Genomic DNA, 5969 nt, shown 5'->3' on the forward strand with positions numbered 1-5969 from the left:
AATCATTACAATAAATATAGCTAGTATTTTATTTTATGTTGTTGCAATAATAATTAAAAATATACATTGGTTTCATTACATATATACTTTCTTGATTTAGTCATCTTGGACTGATGATCAATTAGACATTGGAAAGATCATGTTTTGTGCTTGCACGGACTGTGAATACATGGTAATTCAGAAAATACCAGCAATTATAAAGCCTTGAGGCTGATAGATATCTATGATGCTGTGTGTTGAAATGTCTTTTCTTTTGCCTTAAAAGGGTTCAATATGCAAGTGAGGTCTATTGATACTGTTAGTTCAGGCCTGTAACTAGCCCATACAATCCAGATACATATAATTTTTCATAAACCCAATAGTCAAATTATCAGAAATCATTCTTTATTAAATAAACACATAAACCTTTTTATTTTCAGTTTGAAAACTGGTTTCGCTGGATCAAAGCTTCCATTATTTTCAGACTTAACAACATTCTTTCAGTGACTTCTCTCAGAAAAGTCAATAAGATTTATGACCTTATTAAAGCTAAAAAGTGAGGGCCTGTGAAAAGTCTGGCAAGTTCCCAAAAGAACTTCTAAGAGACTCACAAAATTGAGTGATATTTTCCAAAACTTAGGTTATTACAATTCAAATTTTATCAATTAAATTCTTGACAATTATTAAAAAACTATAATAAAGGTTTCCTGGGTTGGAGGAATAGCAGTGCACTCGGCCTGCTCCTGCAGGGGAGGGGGAAGAAGGAGCACTCACGTGACTCCTGGCAGTCTGTGAAGACAATGTGACAATGCAGTTTACAGCGGGCCCCATCCATGTCAGGGAAGTTATGAATTGCACCATTAATGGAAACTATGTTTTTGGAGAATATGATGACAAAGGATACAGCAATTGACTCACTTTTGTTAATTTATTGACAAGAGATGAAGTGGCTCCAATGCGAAAAAGCGTGACTTTAAAGGACTAAATTGACACTTGGTGACTTTTGAGGACCTATACCTAGACAAACTTTCTTTGGGTATATAAGACAGATTAATATATTTTGGGTAGTTATGGATGTAGGAAACACAGTGAACTCCAAGACTTATGTTCCATTATCTTAGGAGGACAAATATTTTGAGGTTGTATAATGATATTCATGTTTTTTGATACAAACGCAGACTTGGTTTTTCCAACTTCAGGAATAAAAAATGAATCGACCACCAGCCTCCGACAGCTCACACATGTGCAGTATGGAAATAATGGCTATATTGTTTGGAGAATGAGTATTGCAAACTAGGATGAATGATTTGCACTGTCTGAATTTGATATAGATTGGTCTGGAAGGATTCCTTACTAATTGAGAAACCCAAGACATAGGTCTTGGTATACTTCGACACCAATTGCTGATGATCAGCTTTTTTCTGTTTGGTGGATTAAGTGCAGAGAATATTCCTTTAAGTGATGGATGGATTCACAATGTTGTAACAAATGTTTGGAGACAGCTTACACATTTATCTAAGAAAAGACCCAGGTTATGACATACTGCCTATCTGGAAAAAGAAAATGAAGTATTGGTATTTGGTGTGAGCAAAGATGATTTACTTTTTATGGATACAGGTCACTAATGATTTATTGATATTTCAAACTCAACCTTATTCACTTCTCAGGAATGCTTAGATGTCCTCTGTTTGATTAAATGTGAAGACCAAGTTAGCACTCTGGATACTTTAGAATCAACCGGAGTCAGGATAAGCAAAAGTCCTTGATCTTTATTCTTTGTCAAAGATAGAGGCATGGACACAGGAATCTCTACACCTCTGCTCTTCCTCTCCTGGCCAGAAATCTTACTCCACCCTCTAATCCTTCCTCCAATTTTCTATATACACCAACAGATCAAGCCACCACAGAATGGTGGGGGCGGGCCATTTCTAAGCATGTATTTCAATGGTGCTTAATAATTAGCCTTAGAGTGCTTGGTTGTCCGAATTTCAGTACATAAACTCAAGAGTTTCAGCCCTTTACAATTAAGATTCATTCTTCCTCTGTACAATGATAGTCTTAAATCAGATTGAGACCTCTGATACTCAGCCAATGGGCTATCAGGGGAGGGACTTGCAATTCCAATATAAAAAAGGACAAGTATTAATTCCAAGTATTCCTATTTGATAGGATACCCGCGAGCAATTGTAATTAAAGACTTAACTTCAAAAAAAAAAAAAAAAAACCTAATGGACCCATAACACCATATGCAAGATAAGATCAAAATGGGTCCATGATTTAGACATAAAACAAGATATAAACAAATTGGAGGGAACATAGGATAGTTTATCTCAGACTTGTGGAGGAGGGAAGAAAATTTGTGACTAGAGACGAACTAGAGACCATTATGGATCACAAAATAGAAATTTTGTGATTACATCAAATTAAAAAGCTTCTGTACAAACAAAACTAATGTAAACTAGATTAGAAGGAAAGCAGCAAACTGGGAAAACATCTTCACAGTTAAAGGTTCTGATAAAGGCCTCATTTCCAAAATAGAGAATTGACTCTAATTTATAAGAAGCCAAGCCATTCTCCAATTGATAAATGGAGAAACATATGAACAATTTTCAGATGATGAAATTGAAATTATTACCACTCATATGAAAAAGTGTTCCAAATCATTATTAATCAGAAATGCAAATTAAGACAACTCTGAGATACCACTACATACCTGTCAGATTGGCTAAGATGACAGGAAAAAATAATGATGATTGTTGGAAGGGATCAGGAAAACTGGGACACTGATTGGTGGAGCTGTGAACGAATCCAACCATTCTGGAGACAATCTGGAGTTATGCCAAAAGTTATCAAACTGTGTATACCCTTTGATCCAGCAGTGTTTCTACTGGGCTTATCTCAAAGAGATACTAAAGAAGGAAAGGGACCTATATGTGCCAAAATGTTTGTGGCAGCCCTGTTTTGTAGTGGCTAGAAGCTGGAAACTGAGTGGATGCCCATCAATTGGAAAATGGTTGGGTAAATTGTGGTATATTAATGTTATGAATATTATTGTTCTGTAAGAAATGACCAGCAGGATGAATACAGAGAGACTTGGAGAGACTTACATGAACTGATGCTAAGTGAAATAGAGCAGAACCAAGAGATCATTGTACATTTCAACAACGATACTATATGAAGATGTAATCTGATGGAAGTGGATTTCTTTGGGGGAAAGACCTAATTCAGTTTCAATTGATCAATGATGGACAGAAGCAGCTACACCCAAAGAAAAAACTGGGAAATGAATGTAAACTGTTTACATTTTGTTTTCTTCCGGTTATTTCTACCTTCCGAATCCAATTCTCCCTGTGCAACAAAGAAAACTGTTTAGATCTGCACACATATTTTATCTAGGATATACCAGGACATATTCAACATATATATTGACTGCTTGCCATCTAGGGAGGGTGGAGGGTGGGAGGAAAAAATCGGAACAGAAGTGAATGCAAGGGATAATGTTGTAAAAAAAAAAAAAATTACCCTGGCATGGATTCTGTCAATAAAAAGTTATTATAATAATAATAAAAAAAGGTGCACTCAAAAAAAATCTATAATGAAACTGGCTTCTATCAGAAAAGAAGTAGATTTCTAATGGTATATTTGTATCACTCTTGAAGTATCAACTTTAAAATAAACAACATTTTTTATATTATGATTACTATGGTAGTACGTTTTATATAAATGAACATATCTAACCTAAATTATGTTTTTACTGTTTCAGAGAAGGGGTAGATAAAAGAAGAAGGAGAAAAATTTGAAAATTTATGTTGCTCTGAAAAAAATCTACAAATTGATTGTGGATATGAGTTAAGAAAAGGATTTTCATATTCATAAAGAACAGATTCTACTGCTTAATGTATCCTCACGTTAATACAAAGGAATGAAAGATGTACCCATGTATGAAAACTATTATACATATAAGCTTGAAAGATAACATATATTAACTTATCTTAAGAATTTTATTTTTATTAATTTTTCTTTTTTTTTTTTAATTGTAACTAATTGACAGAATATATGTCTGGGTAATTTTTTTAAAAAACATTATCCCTTGCATTCACTTCTGTTCTAACTTTCCTTCCTCCCTCTACTCCCTCCCTAGATGGCAAGCAGTCTTATGTTAAATATGTTATAGTATATCCAGATACAATATGTGTGCAAAACCAAATAGCTCTGTTGCACAGGAGAATTGGATTCGGAAGAGTAAAAATAGCTTAAGAAAAACAAAAATGCAACAGTTTACACCAATTTCCCAGTGTTCCTTCTCTGGGTGTAGCTGCTTCTGTCCATCATTGATCAACTGGAACTGAATTATGTTCGGGCGCCAAAAATGTGGTGGTTTTCTGGAGGCAGCCTTATTGAAATAATTACTCTAAAATTGCAGCCAGCTGGTAAAAAATGCAAACATTTATTTATCCTTCCAAATTAGCCCAGTTAGTTGAGGCCTCTCTCTGCCTTGCTCCAAGAGATCTTGCAGCTTGTCCTTGGCTTCTGCCTTTGCTTTCTTCAGCCTCCAGCCAGCACCAAGTTGGAAGATGCAATGGATCTCTCTTGCCTCAAAGATAGGGCTTGTAGGCTTTTCTCCCAGAGTGTTCCGTCTCTGAGCCCCATTGATGTTCCGGAGAAATTCTCTTGAGTCACTCACTAGAACTGTATTTATGCTACTTCTGAGAGTGGGATTGTGGGATATCTTCCAGCATGCTCTCTGAAATCTCCCAAACATGTGAACTCCATTGAGTTCTTAGATACTTATGAGTTCTCTAAAGGTGTGAACACAAGCATTGTTTCCATCAGTTGTACTTAGTACCTAGTTCAAGTTCTGGCCCAAAATAACTCTAAGATTAAATCAACTCCAATGGCTTAACACTTTGTAAAGATACCAAAAGATTAAGATATTTTTATTGAAGAAATCCACTTCCATCAGAATACATCCTCATACAGTATCATTGTTGAAGTATAATGATCTCCTGGTTCTGCTCATTTCACTCAGCATCAGTTCATGTAAATCTCTCCAAGCCTCTCTGTATTCATCCTGCTGGTCATTTCTTATAGAAAATTAATATTCCATAACATTCATATATCACAGTTTACCCAACCGTTCTCAATTGACAGGCATCCATTCATTTTCCAGTTTCTAGCCACCACAAAAGGGCTGCCACAAACATTTTGGACATACAGGTCTCTTTCCCTTTAGTATTTCTTTGGGATATAAGCCCAATAGTAAGTAGCACTGCTGGATCAAAGGGTATGCATAGTTTGATAACTTTGGGCGCATAATTCCAGATTGAATCAACCATTCTGAGAGCATTCACAACTTCACCAACAATGTATCAATGGCAGTTTTCCTGCATCCCCTCTAACATTAATCATCATTTTTCCTGTCTTCTTAGCCAATCTGACAGGTGTGTAGTAGTATCTCAGAGTTGTCTTAATATGCGTTTCTCTGACCAATAGTGACTTGGAACATTCTTTCATATGAGTGGAAATAGTTTCAAGTTCCTCATCTGAAAATTGTCTGTCCTTTGACCATTTATCAATTGGAGAATGGCTTGATTTCTTATAAATTAGAATCAATTCTCTATATATTTTAGAAATGAGGCCTTTATCAGAACCTTTAACTGTGAAGATGTTTTCCCAGTTTGTTGCTTCCCTTCTAATTTTGTTTGAATTAGGTTTGTACAAAGGCTTTTTAATTTGATGTAATCAAAATTTTCTATTTTGTGATCAATAATGGTCTCTAGTTCTTTGGTCACAAATTCCTTCCTCCTCTACAAGTCTGAGAGGTAAGCTATCCTATGTTCCTCTAATTTATTTATGATCTTTCTTTATGCCAAAATCATGGAACCATTTTAATCTTATCTTGATATATGGTGTTAAGTGCGAGTCCATGCCTAATTTCTGCCATACTAATTTCCAGTCTTCCCAGCAGTTTTTGTCAAATAGTGAATTCT

General features: G+C 35.3%; 1 pseudogene; it reads left to right on the plus strand.

Moving 5' to 3' along the window:
- The first annotated feature begins 787 nt into the window (after positions 1-787).
- On the plus strand, positions 788-1656 carry LOC116422714 (annotated as a pseudogene).
- Positions 1657-5969: the final 4313 nt, after the last annotated feature.

Source organism: Sarcophilus harrisii, chromosome 3, assembly GCF_902635505.1.
Source record: "Sarcophilus harrisii chromosome 3, mSarHar1.11, whole genome shotgun sequence".
Lineage (NCBI taxonomy): Eukaryota > Metazoa > Chordata > Mammalia > Dasyuromorphia > Dasyuridae > Sarcophilus > Sarcophilus harrisii.